Source organism: Procambarus clarkii, chromosome 1 (assembly GCF_040958095.1).
Source record: "Procambarus clarkii isolate CNS0578487 chromosome 1, FALCON_Pclarkii_2.0, whole genome shotgun sequence".
In the NCBI taxonomy this organism is placed as follows: Eukaryota; Metazoa; Arthropoda; class Malacostraca; order Decapoda; family Cambaridae; genus Procambarus; species Procambarus clarkii.
In genome coordinates, this window is record NC_091150.1 from 29,938,864 (window position 1) to 29,953,107 (window position 14,244).

Sequence of the window (14,244 nt, forward strand, 5' to 3'; positions counted from 1 at the left end):
ATATGACCACTCCATCGCCCTAGTCGTTAACACACTAAGTGCAGGCGATGAGTCACAATATCGTGGCTGAAGTAGTTTGACCAGACCACACACTAGCAGGTGAAGGGATGACGACGCTTCGGTCCGTCCTGGACCATTCTCAAGTGGACTTGAGAGTGGTCCAGGACCGAAACGTCGTCGTCAACACACTAAACAATCTAGGGTGACTTGTTGCTAAACATTACAAGTCACCTTTAGCTTAGCTACAAGACACGTTGTGCATATTATCAAACTACCTTTAATGTCATAATGCAGCAGTTTGCGCACTCAAAATACATATAGACAAACTCCTCAGGAACCGTAGGGGAACCTTTGACAAGCCGCCGGCTTCCTGTTGCCGTAGAGGGCACTATGGAGAAATGGTGGCCCTCTGGTAAATTTAAGTCAATATTACCTAGGAGTTATGATGTACCAGCCATTGAACATCTGGGACTCAGTTAATATGAAAACAATCCTTAAGAATAGTTAAACGAATCTTTGACTTAAACGAACAACATTGAATATTCAACTGTACGAGTCTCTGTTGTGGTCCCATCTGGCCTACTGTGTCCTAATATGGAAACTTCACTTCAAAAACACATCAATGATTTTCCGCTTTGGAGAAAGTTCAAGACAGCAACAACAATCATGCCAGAACTTGTTCAACTGTCACTACCTCGAATCTTTGAAGGACTAACACTATAAATGTTTAAATTGTTATAGAGTTTGATAGATTACCCTAGAAATTTTCCTAGAAATTACCTCCTTAATATTATCTGTTAGATTAAGGCCCTGCCCGAAGCGCTATGCGTATTAGTGGCTTTACAAGAATGTAAACACATCATGCTATGTACTCTCAGAAACCCAATGTAACTTCTTGTAGATATATAAATAAATAAATAACAGCCGAGGCCTTTGTAATACTATTTTAATGCATTGCTTTATACTTTGTAAAGTCTTTTAGAGAAGTGCTTTGTATTTATAACCTCCAACTTGGTCAGTATTACAAATTAAACAAAAAAAAATGATAATACTGACCAAATTGGAGGCTATTAATACAGACCACTTCTCTAAAATGCAATATTTGACATAGACAGGCTGGACAACAGCTTCAAGCTCAACAAGCCACAACGTAACACAGAAAATAGGTGTGTTGTTCCTCTCATATTGGGGATTAATCCATGAACCCGCTCAACCACTCAAGTCGTAAATGCCGAGTCATTCCTCTTGTTCACAATATACACACGACAAATCTTCAATAAAAATAAGAGGGGGGGGAGTAGGAAGGCTGACCTTTGACAAGGCGCCGCCGTCCTGTCCCCGTCGAGGCCACTGTAGATGGTGGCCCTTAAGTCAATTCATCATACGAGCCCTTCTCCTTCCATCATTCTGAATCATGCTCATCGTACTAACCTGCACTCCCCTAATCCTCCCCCCCCCCCACCACCATCTTCACACAATCTGTGGCCAAAATTTCTAGTTTCATTCAGATTTTCATCAAAATATGTCGAAGGTCTCTCTTTGGGTTGTTTTAAGGTGCCTGACAGCCGAGTGGACAGTGCTTCGGATTCGTAATCCTGAGGTTCCGGGTTCGATCCCAGGTGGAGGCTGAAATAAATGGCCACTTTCTTTCACCCTGATGAACCTGTTCACCTATCAGTAAATAAGTACCTGGGAGTTAGGCAGCTGCTACGGGCTGCTTCCTGGGGATGTGTAAGAAAAAGAAGGCCTGGTCGAGGACCGGGCAGCGGGGACGCTAAGCCCCGAAATCATCTAAAGATAACCTCAAGATTGATGGCTAGCTACTGGCATGGCTATTAAGGCCACCACAAGCGCCCTAATGACTTAACTAGCGGGTACACCTATGGCTGCTGCCACCTGACAATCTCCTCTATATTTTGTTTAAATACATAAAATATACAAAATAATAAGGAATAACAACATAAAACATACCCCGAACAATCCTTTCTATATAAAGATATCTGCAACACAAATTTATTTGCACACTAGTAATCAACATGACCCTTGCCAGGCGGCGGCTGGTCGACAACTGAGCCACACGTTAAGAAGCGGGACTCCCAGACGCGCCACTCACCCTTACTTCACCATAATATCTAAACTGTCAACCTCTAATACAGTTAAGCATCTGACCACCATGAGGCGCTACTGCTCCCCTGTTATTACGCCATCCATATAATGATTGCTCTCATTATTCATTGCAACGTTTAAATACATTCATGTTCTGTAGTGACAGTGTCAGACCTCGAAGGAAGAATTGAAACACCCTTCTGAAGATGTATTATTAAATACGAAAATACTTAAGGAAATTCCTGTTTCAATTCTTCCTTCGTGGTCTGACACTGTCACATTTTTCATTACTTTTTAATTGTCGTGATTTACACGCAGATTTTGTAGTGTATATACGACAACTTCAGAAAAGTAATGAGTAGTGGATTTAGTCTAAACAATAATATATGCGTTTTGTTTTTAATGCCAAATTATCTGGCAAATATACATTTGGAGATGTAGCCCAATCCTACCTGTACCCCAATCCTTCCTGTAGCCCAATCCTGCCTGTAGCCCAATCCTTCCTGTAGCCCAATCCTGCCTGTACCCCAATCCTTCCTGTAGCCCAATCCTGCCTGTACCCCAATCCTTCCTGTAGCCCAATCCTGCCTGTAGCCCAATCCTTCCTGTAGCCCAATCTTACCTGTAGCCCAATCCTTTCCTATAGCCCAATCCTTCCAGTAGCCCAATCTTACCTATAGCCCAATCTTTCCTGTAGCACAATCCTTCCTATAGCCCAATCCTTCCAACATGCCCCCAGCAAACACTCGCTATCCAACATGCCCCCAGCAAACACTCGCTATCCAACATGCCCCCAGCAAACACTCGCTATCCAACATGCCCCCAGCAAACACTCGCTATCCAACATGCACCCAGCAAACACTCGCTATCCAACATGCCCCCAGCAAACACTCGCTATCCAACATGCCCCCAGCAAACACTCTCTATCCAACATGCCCCCAGCAAACACTCGCTATCCAACATGCCCCCAGCAAACACTCGCTATCCAACATGCCCCCAGCAAACACTCGCTATCCAACATGCCCCCAGCAAACACTCGCTATCCAACATGCCCCCAGCAAACACTCGCTATCCAACATGCCCCCAGCAAACACTCGCTATCCAACATGCACCCAACAAACACTCGCTATCCAACATGCCCCCAGCAAACACTCGCTATCCAACATGCCCCCAGCAAACACTCGCTATCCAACATGCCCCCAGCAAACACTCGCTATCCAACATGCCCCCAGCAAACACTCGCTATCCAACATGCCCCCAGCAAACACTCGCTATCCAACATGCCCCCAGCAAACACTCGCTATCCAACATGCCCCCAGCAAACACTCGCTATCCAACATGCCCCCAGCAAACACTCGCTATCCAACATGCCCCCAGCAAACACTCGCTATCCAACATGCCCCCAGCAAGCACTCGCTATCCAACATGCCCCCAGCAAACACTCGCTATCCAACATGCCCCCAGCAAGCACTCGCTATCCAACATGCCCCCAGCAAGCACTCGCTATCCAACATGCCCCCAGCAAGCACTCGCTATCCAACATGCCCCCAGCAAGCACTCGCTATCCAACATGCCCCCAGCAAACACTCGCTATCCAACATGCCCCCAGCAAGCACTCGCTATCCAACATGCCCCCAGCAAACACTCGCTATCCAACATGCCCCCAGCAAACACTCGCTATCCAACATGCCCCCAGCAAACACTCGCTATCCAACATGCCCCCAGCAAACACTCGCTATCCAACATGCCCCCAGCAAACACTCGCTATCCAACATGCCCCCAGCAAACACTCGCTATCCAACATGCCCCCAGCAAACACTCGCTATCCAACATGCCCCCAGCAAACACTCGCTATCCAACATGCCCCCAGCAAACACTCGCTATCCAACATGCCCCCAGCAAACACTCGCTATCCAACATGCCCCCAGCAAACACTCGCTATCCAACATGCCCCCAGCAAACACTCGCTATCCAACATGCCCCCAGCAAACACTCGCTATCCAACATGCCCCCAGCAAACACTCGCTATCCAACATGCCCCCAGCAAACACTCGCTATCCAACATGCCCCCAGCAAACACTCGCTATCCAACATGCCCCCAGCAAACACTCGCTATCCAACATGCCCCCAGCAAACACTCGCTATCCAACATGCCCCCAGCAAACACTCGCTATCCAACATGCCCCCAGCAAACACTCGCTATCCAACATGCCCCCAGCAAACACTCGCTATCCAACATGCCCCCAGCAAACACTCGCTATCCAACATGCCCCCAGCAAACACTCGCTATCCAACATGCCCCCAGCAAACACTCGCTATCCAACATGCCCCCAGCAAACACTCGCTATCCAACATGCCCCCAGCAAACACTCGCTATCCAACATGCCCCCAGCAAACACTCGCTATCCAACATGCCCCCAGCAAACACTCGCTATCCAACATGCCCCCAGCAAACACTCGCTATCCAACATGCCCCCAGCAAACACTCGCTATCCAACATGCCCCCAGCAAACACTCGCTATCCAACATGCCCCCAGCAAACACTCGCTATCCAACATGCCCCCAGCAAACACTCGCTATCCAACATGCCCCCAGCAAACACTCGCTATCCAACATGCCCCCAGCAAACACTCGCTATCCAACATGCCCCCAGCAAACACTCGCTATCCAACATGCCCCCAGCAAACACTCGCTATCCAACATGCCCCCAGCAAACACTCGCTATCCAACATGCCCCCAGCAAACACTCGCTATCCAACATGCCCCCAGCAAACACTCGCTATCCAACATGCCCCCAGCAAACACTCGCTATCCAACATGCCCCCAGCAAACACTCGCTATCCAACATGCCCCCAGCAAACACTCGCTATCCAACATGCCCCCAGCAAACACTCGCTATCCAACATGCCCCCAGCAAACACTCGCTATCCAACATGCCCCCAGCAAACACTCGCTATCCAACATGCCCCCAGCAAACACTCGCTATCCAACATGCCCCCAGCAAACACTCGCTATCCAACATGCCCCCAGCAAACACTCGCTATCCAACATGCCCCCAGCAAACACTCGCTATCCAACATGCCCCCAGCAAACACTCGCTATCCAACATGCCCCCAGCAAACACTCGCTATCCAACATGCCCCCAGCAAACACTCGCTATCCAACATGCCCCCAGCAAACACTCGCTATCCAACATGCCCCCAGCAAACACTCGCTATCCAACATGCCCCCAGCAAACACTCGCTATCCAACATGCCCCCAGCAAACACTCGCTATCCAACATGCCCCCAGCAAACACTCGCTATCCAACATGCCCCCAGCAAACACTCGCTATCCAACATGCCCCCAGCAAACACTCGCTATCCAACATGCCCCCAGCAAACACTCGCTATCCAACATGCCCCCAGCAAACACTCGCTATCCAACATGCCCCCAGCAAACACTCGCTATCCAACATGCCCCCAGCAAACACTCGCTATCCAACATGCCCCCAGCAAACACTCGCTATCCAACATGCCCCCAGCAAACACTCGCTATCCAACATGCCCCCAGCAAACACTCGCTATCCAACATGCCCCCAGCAAACACTCGCTATCCAACATGCCCCCAGCAAACACTCGCTATCCAACATGCCCCCAGCAAACACTCGCTATCCAACATGCCCCCAGCAAACACTCGCTATCCAACATGCCCCCAGCAAACACTCGCTATCCAACATGCCCCCAGCAAACACTCGCTATCCAACATGCCCCCAGCAAACACTCGCTATCCAACATGCCCCCAGCAAACACTCGCTATCCAACATGCCCCCAGCAAACACTCGCTATCCAACTATGCCCCCAGCAAACACTCGCTATCCAACATGCCCCCAGCAAACACTCGCTATCCAACATGCCCCCAGCAAACACTCGCTATCCAACATGCCCCCAGCAAACACTCGCTATCCAACATGCCCCCAGCAAACACTCGCTATCCAACATGCCCCCAGCAAACACTCGCTATCCAACATGCCCCCAGCAAACACTCGCTATCCAACATGCCCCCAGCAAACACTCGCTATCCAACATGCCCCCAGCAAACACTCGCTATCCAACATGCCCCCAGCAAACACTCGCTATCCAACATGCCCCCAGCAAACACTCGCTATCCAACATGCCCCCAGCAAACACTCGCTATCCAACATGCCCCCAGCAAACACTCGCTATCCAACATGCCCCCAGCAAACACTCGCTATCCAACATGCCCCCAGCAAACACTCGCTATCCAACATGCCCCCAGCAAACACTCGCTATCCAACATGCCCCCAGCAAACACTCGCTATCCAACATGCCCCCAGCAAACACTCGCTATCCAACATGCCCCCAGCAAACACTCGCTATCCAACATGCCCCCAGCAAACACTCGCTATCCAACATGCCCCCAGCAAACACTCGCTATCCAACATGCCCCCAGCAAACACTCGCTATCCAACATGCCCCCAGCAAACACTCGCTATCCAACATGCCCCCAGCAAACACTCGCTATCCAACATGCCCCCAGCAAACACTCGCTATCCAACATGCCCCCAGCAAACACTCGCTATCCAACATGCCCCCAGCAAACACTCGCTATCCAACATGCCCCCAGCAAACACTCGCTATCCAACATGCCCCCAGCAAACACTCGCTATCCAACATGCCCCCAGCAAACACTCGCTATCCAACATGCCCCCAGCAAACACTCGCTATCCAACATGCCCCCCAGCAAACACTTACAATACTATACCAACACCAGCGGACCTTGATATAAGCCTAAATGGAAATAAATAATGGGTCATTCCTGAACTCGTTCAAAAAATATGTGCCAAAAAGGAGAAATAATTAAAAAAGGGAACTAGATGAACGAAACATATAGTTTAATGAGCTTTGATAACTAAGCAAACCCTCTGGAGAAGGTATAAATCTATGAACATCATTGATTATGATATATGACTGAAAACTCACACCCCTAACTCACAGTCGCATATAGTCCTGGGGACCATTCAGGCTTGTTCGCATTATCATATATATATATAAAAGAGCACTAAACTCAGCCACCCAGAAAACCCGAAAATATGCCAATTACTCAAAGCGGCGATGGGTCACATTTTACCCCCGCCCCCCCCCCCCCCACCTCCAGTTTTCAAAATAACCCAAGCATTCCAAATTCGAGGCCTGAGCCACATTTTGGAGCCAAATTCTGGCTCTCTGCACGTACTCGCAGTTTGAAACTACGACTTTTTATACCGAAGTTTAATGTTTAATGAGGTTAATTATATAGTTGATTGAGGTTTGGTAGCATATTCCTTTTGGTAATCTGACGCCAATTTGACGTTAGATGAGGAAGGAGGAGCATTGAGTGTGGTGATAGTTGTCTGAGGGTGGAGGGCAGAGTGAAGGAGGGGTTACCAGATACGTCTGGTCGCCGTTACAATTTACCATCAAAATCGTTACTAATGTAGTCATTTCATGATCATTTGAGGGTTTATCTAAATATTTACCACTCGTTTCGATATACTTTAAGCGTGAAAACGCCCAAAATTCTTTTAGGACTTTCTTGCAAAGTGGTAGATGGAAACTAACGACTCGAGAACAACCCTTCCAGCAGTTCATTTAGCTCTTAAAACACCTCGAACATATAATTACGTATATTATTCACGCAGTAGCCACACACTGCAACGAATATTAACGTGAAAACTTCACATACAATGGTATAATGTTGAATAGATTAACTGCATGTACTCAGTCATTTTGAATAATTGTGATTTTGTGCAGTTTAACTTCCCCGCTCCTGTGCCAGGTAAGTCCACTACGGGCTCACCATAGCCCGTGCTACTTGGAACTTTTTGTTCCAAGTAGCGAATCTTAAACAACAACAACAAGTTTAACTCTTCTTGATGAATGAACTTTCGTCAGTCATTTGGAAGAGACTAACATTATATGACGTTATTTTAGGTAAGGGAAGACTTTCATTGAGTTGACAAGACGAGAGTAGGGAGGAGATTCACAAGCACCCACTGGTCTGAACAAACACCCACTGGTCTGAACAAGCACCCACTGGTCTGAACAAACACCAACTGGTCTGAACAAGCACCCACTGGTCTGAACAAACACCAACTGGTCTGAACAAGCACCCACTGGTCTGAACAAACACCCACTGGTCTGAACAAACACCCACTGGTCTGAACAAACACCCACTGGTCTGAACAAACACCCACTGGTCTGAACAAGCACCCACTGGTCTGAACAAGCACCCACTGGTCTGAACAAACACCCACTGGTCTGAACAAGCACCAACTGGTCTGAACCAGCACCCACTGGTCTGAACAAACACCCACTGGTCTGAACAAGCACCCACTGGTCTGAACAAGCACCCACTGGTCTGAACAAACACCAACTGGTCTGAACAAGCACCCACTGGTCTGAACAAACACCCACTGGTCTGAACAAACGCCCACTGGTCTGAACAAACACCCACTGGTCTGAACAAGCACCCACTGGTCTGAACAAGCACCCACTGGTCTGACCGAGCACCCACTGGTCTGAACAAACACCAACTGGTCTGAACAAGCACCCACTGGTCTAAACAAGCACCCACTTTTCTGTGGCTCTCTTTGCTATCTCATCAACTACCTCATTCAACAGTATTCCCACAAGTGAAGGGATCCACATGAATCTTACTTTATACCCAGTTTTTTTCTAATTTATTGACATTCTCTCTACACTCTATCATCACAATATTCTGGTATACTGGGTGCCTGCTATTTAAAGACTCTAATGCTCCTCTACTGTCAATAAGAAGCAGGCATTTTTACCGCATTTGACTACTTCTTGTAGCCTACTTCCTGCTAATACACCTTGGAGTTCAGCCTGCGTTGAAGAGACTGTCAGTTAAGCGGCGTCCAATAACAGTATCTACAGTGCCGATGTCAGTGTACTCCCTGATCAAGACTCCACATCCTGCCTTCCCATCCCTAGCTACTGACCCATCACAATATACATGTAGAGTGTTTTCTGTAGGTAATTTTCTAATTATACAATCATATGTTGCCCTCAGCTCTCCTATTTCATACATTTTTTCTTTTGCAAGGGAGTAATTACTACATCTACATTACAATCCTCCCATGGTGGTGTGAATTGTCTCTTGGGCACAGCAATACACTCTGTAATAACATCATACTTTATAACATTAGATCATAAGGTATTCATATATACTCTCTTCTTCATCATACACTGTTCACTACTTCTCACCTTTTGAACCGAGAGGATTAATTCATTAGCTCCCTCACCTCTCATTAATCTAATGGCAGAGGTTACATTTATCTCTACAATTCTATCCCCAATACTCTACAGATTCAACTCCATCCTCATTGTCAACTGCAGGGAGGTTTGGGACAAATGTGACCAAACGCCGCTTTCAGTACTTCGCATATGTTGGGTATAAAAAGTCGTAATTTCAAACTGCGAATACGTACAGAGAGCCAGAATTTGGCTCCAAAATATGGCTCAGGCCTCGAAATTGGGATGTTTGGGATATTTTGAAAATTGCATTGGGGATTGGGACAAATGTGACCAAATGCCGCTTTCAGTACTTGGCATATGTTGGGTATAAAAAATTCGTAATTTGAAACTGCGAATACGTGCAGAGAGCCAGAATTTGGCTTCAAAATATGGCTCAGGCCTCGAAATTGTGATATTTGGGATATTTCGAAAACTGCATGAGAGTTTGTGCAAAATGTCACTCACTGCCGCTTTCAGGACTTGGCATATGTTGGGTATAAAAAGTCGTAATTTCAAACTGCGAATACTTGCATTGAGCCAGAATTTGGCTCCAAAATATGGCTCAGGCCTCGAAATTGGGATGTTTTGGATATTTTGAAAACTGCAGGGGGGTTTGGGACAAATGTGACCAAACGCTGCTTTCAGTACTTGGCATATGTTGGGTTTGAAAAGTCGTATTTTCAAACTGCGAATACGTGCAGAGAGCCAGAATTTGGCTCCAAAATATGGCTCAGGCCTCGAAATTGGGATGTTTGGGATATTTTGAAAATTGCATTGGGGATTGGGACAAATGTGACCAAATGCCGCTTTCAGTACTTGGCATATGTTGGGTATAAAAAATTCGTAATTTGAAACTGCGAATACGTGCAGAGAGCCAGAATTTGGCTTCAAAATATGGCTCAGGCCTCGAAATTGGGATATTTGGGATATTTCGAAAACTGCAGGAGAGTTTGTGCAAAATGTCACTCACTGCCGCTTTCAGGACTTGGCATATGTTGGGTATAAAAAGTCGTAATTTCAAACTGCGAATACTTGCATAGAGCCAGAATTTGGCTCCAAAATATGGCTCAGGCCTCGAAATTGGGATGTTTTGGATATTTTGAAAACTGCAGGGGGGTTTGGGACAAATGTGACCAAACGCTGCTTTCAGTACTTGGCATATGTTGGGTTTGAAAAGTCGTATTTTCAAACTGCGAATACGTGCAGAGAGCCTGAATTTGGCTCCAAAATATGGCTCTAGCCTCGAAATTGGGATATTTAGGTTATTTTGAAAACTGCAGGGGGAGTTTGTGCAAAATGTCACACACTGCCGCTTTCAGGTCTTAGCATATGTTGGGTATAAAAAGTTGTAATTTCAAACTGCGAATACGTGCAGAGAGCCAGAATTTGGCTCCAAAATATGACTCAGGCCTCGAAATTGAGAAGTTTGGGATATTTTGAAAACTGCAGGGGAGTTTGGGACAAATATGACAAAACGCCGCTTTCAGTACTTGGCATATGTTGGGTATAAAAAAGTCCAAATTTCAAACTGCGAATACGTGCAGGGAGCCAGAATTCGGCTCCAAAATATGGCTCAGGCCTCGAAATTGGGATATTTGGGATATTTCGAAAACTGCAGGGGATTTTGTGTAAAATGTCACTCACTGCCACTTTCAGGACATGGCATATGTTGGGAATAAAAAGTCGTAATTTCAAACTGCGAATACATGCATAGAGCCAGAATTTGGCTCCAAAATATGGCTCAGGCCTAGAAATTGTGATGTTTGGGATATTTTGAAAACTGCAGGGGAGTTTAGGACAAATATGACCAAATGCTGCTTTCAGTACTTGGCATATGTTAGGTATAAAAAGTCGTAATTTCAAACTGCGAATACGTGCAGAGAGCCAGAATTTGGCTCCAAAATATGGCTGAGGCCTCGAAATTGAGATGTTTGGGATATTTTGAAAATTGCAGGGGGGATTGGGACAAATATGACCAAATGCTGCTTTCAGTACTTGGCATATGTTAGGTATAAAAAGTCGTAATTTCAAACTGCGAATACGTGCAGAGAGCCTGAATTTGGCTCCCAAATATGGCTCAGGCCTCGAAATTGGGATGTTTGGAATATTTTGAAAACTGCAGGAAGGTTTGGGACAAATGTGACCAAACGCTGCTTTCAGTACTTGGCATATGTTGGGTATAAAAAAGTGTAATTTCATACAGCGAATACGTGCAGAGAGCCAGACTTTGGCTCCAAAATATGGCTCATGCTTCGAAATTAGGATATTTGGGATATTTCGAAAACTGCAGGGGATTTTGTGCAAAATGTCACTCACTGCCGCTTTCAGGACTTGGCATATGTTGGGTATAAAAAGTCGTAATTTCAAACTGCGAATACGTGCATAGAGCAAGAACATGGCTCCAAAATATGGCTCAGGCCTAGATATTGTGATGTTTGGGATATTTTGAAAACTGCAGGGTAGTTTGGGACAAATATGACCAAACCCCGCTTTCAGTACTTGGCATATGTTGGGTATAAAAAGTCGTAATTTCGAACTGCGAATACGTACAGAGAGCCTGAATTTGGCTCCAAAATATATCTCAGTCCTCGAGATTGGGATGTTTAGGATATTTTGAAAACTGCGGGAAGGTTTGGGACAAATATGACCAAACGCCGCTTTCAGTACTTGGCATATGTTGGGTATAAAAAGTCGTAATTTCAAACTGCGAATACGTACAGAGAGCCTGAATTTGGCTCCAAAATATGTCTCAGGCCTCGAAATTGGGATGTTTGGGATATTTAAAAAACTGCAGGGAGGTTTGGGACAAATGTGACCAAACGCTGCTTTCAGTACTTCGCATATGTTGGGTATAAAAAGTCGTAATTTCAAACTGCGAATACGTGCAGAGAGCCAGAATTTGGCTCCAAAATATGGCTCAGGCCTCGAAATTGGGATGTTTGGGATATTTTGAAAATTGCATTGGGGATTGGGACAAATGTGACCAAATTCCGATTTCAGTACTTGGCATATGTTGGGTATAAAAAATTCGTAATTTGAAACTGCGAATACGTGCAGAGAGCCAGAATTTGGCTTCAAAATATGGCTCTGGCCTCGAAATTGGGCTATATGGGATATTTCGAAAACTGCAGGAGAGTTTGTGCAAAATGTCACTCACTGCCGCTTTCAGGACTTGGCATATGTTGGGTACAAAAAGTCGTAATTTCAAACTGCGAATACTTTTATAGAGCCAGAATTTGGCTCCAAAATATGGCTCAGGCCTCGAAATTGGGATGTTTGGGATATTTTGAAAACTGCAGGGGGGTTTGGGACAAATGTGACCAAACTCTGCTTTCAGTACTTGGCATTTGTTGGGTTTGAAAAGTCGTATTTTCAAACTGCGAATACGTGCAGAGAGCCTGAATTTGGCTCCAAAATATGGCTCTAGCCTCGAAATAGGGATATTTGGGTTATTTTGAAAACTGCAGGGGAGTTTGTGCAAAATGTCACACACTGCCGCTTTCAGGTCTTAGCATATGTTGGGTTTAAAAAGTTGTAATTTCAAACTGCGAATACGTGCAGAGAGCCAGAATTTGGCTCCAAAATATGACTCAGGCGTCGAAATTGAGAAGTTTGGGATATTTTGAAAACTGCTGGGGAGTTTGGGACAAATATGACCAAACACCGCTTTCAGTACTTGGCATATGTTGGGTATAAAAAAGTCACAATTTCAAACTGCGAATACGTGCAGGGAGCAAGAATTCGGGTCCAAAATATGGCTCATGGCTGGAAATTGGGATGTTTTGGATATTTTGAAAATTGCAGGGGGAATTGGGACAAATGTGACCAAACGCCCCTTTTAGTACTTGGCATATGTTGGGTATAAAAAAGTCGTAATTTAAAACAGCGAATACGTGCAGAGAGCCAGAATTTGGCTCCAAAATATGGCTCAGGCCTCGAAATTGGGATTTGGGATATTTCGAAAACTGCAGGGGATTTTGTGCAAAATGTCACTCACTGCCGCTTTCAGGACTTGGCATATGTTGGGAATAAAAAGTCGTAATTTCAAACTGCGAATACGTGCATAGAGCAAGTAAGTAAGTAATTATCAAAAGAAGGCACCAAACCGGGAAGGCTATGTAGCACCATCAAATACGCAAAATAATCAGAGGGCGCTAAATATCACCAAGGATGCCAATACGAGAACAAAAACGCATAAGGCGAACGATATCAAAAGTATCCGAGTCACCAAGAATTCTATCGAGGGACAGGTGACCGCGAGGGGCGGTCGGAAAGCAAGACACACGCTCGTCCTGGAAGTCAGGACATTCAAGAAGGACATGCACGACCGTAAGAGGGACAATGCAACTAGGACAATAAGGAGCAGGGCGGCGCTCCATCAAGTGACCATGGGTTAAGCGAGTATGGCTAATACGCAACCTCGCCAGAGCTGTTTCCCACCGCCGGTTACGGTGGAAGGAGGACGGCCACGAGGAAACACAACATTTAAGAGTACGTAGCTTGTTACCAGTAACAGACAACCAAGAAGCCTGCCAACGGGTAAGGACTGAGGAATGGATAACTGGGTAAAAGTCGGAATACGGAATGCCTTTACGAGAGATGGGACAAGAGCGGACAGCTTCCTTAGCGGCAGCATCCGCACGCTCATTTAAAGACACACCAATATGGCTGGGAACCCAACAAAACTCAACCGACTTAAATTTACTGTGAACGAGAAACAGCCAATGCTGGATCTCGACAACTACTGGATGAACCGGATTAAAGGACCCGAGAGCCATGAGGGCACTACGAGAGTCAACAACAACCACAAAGGAAGACTGACAACGAGAAAGCAGGAGAC

The 14,244-nt window shown here is 46.0% G+C and overlaps 1 long non-coding RNA gene across 1 annotated transcript in view; it reads right to left on the minus strand.

Annotated features, from left to right (window-relative positions):
- The window catches only part of LOC123760967 (uncharacterized), a 121,846-nt gene that overhangs the window by 1,266 nt on the left and 106,336 nt on the right, over nucleotides 1-14,244 (minus strand). The gene's annotated exons all lie outside the window — the stretch shown is intronic.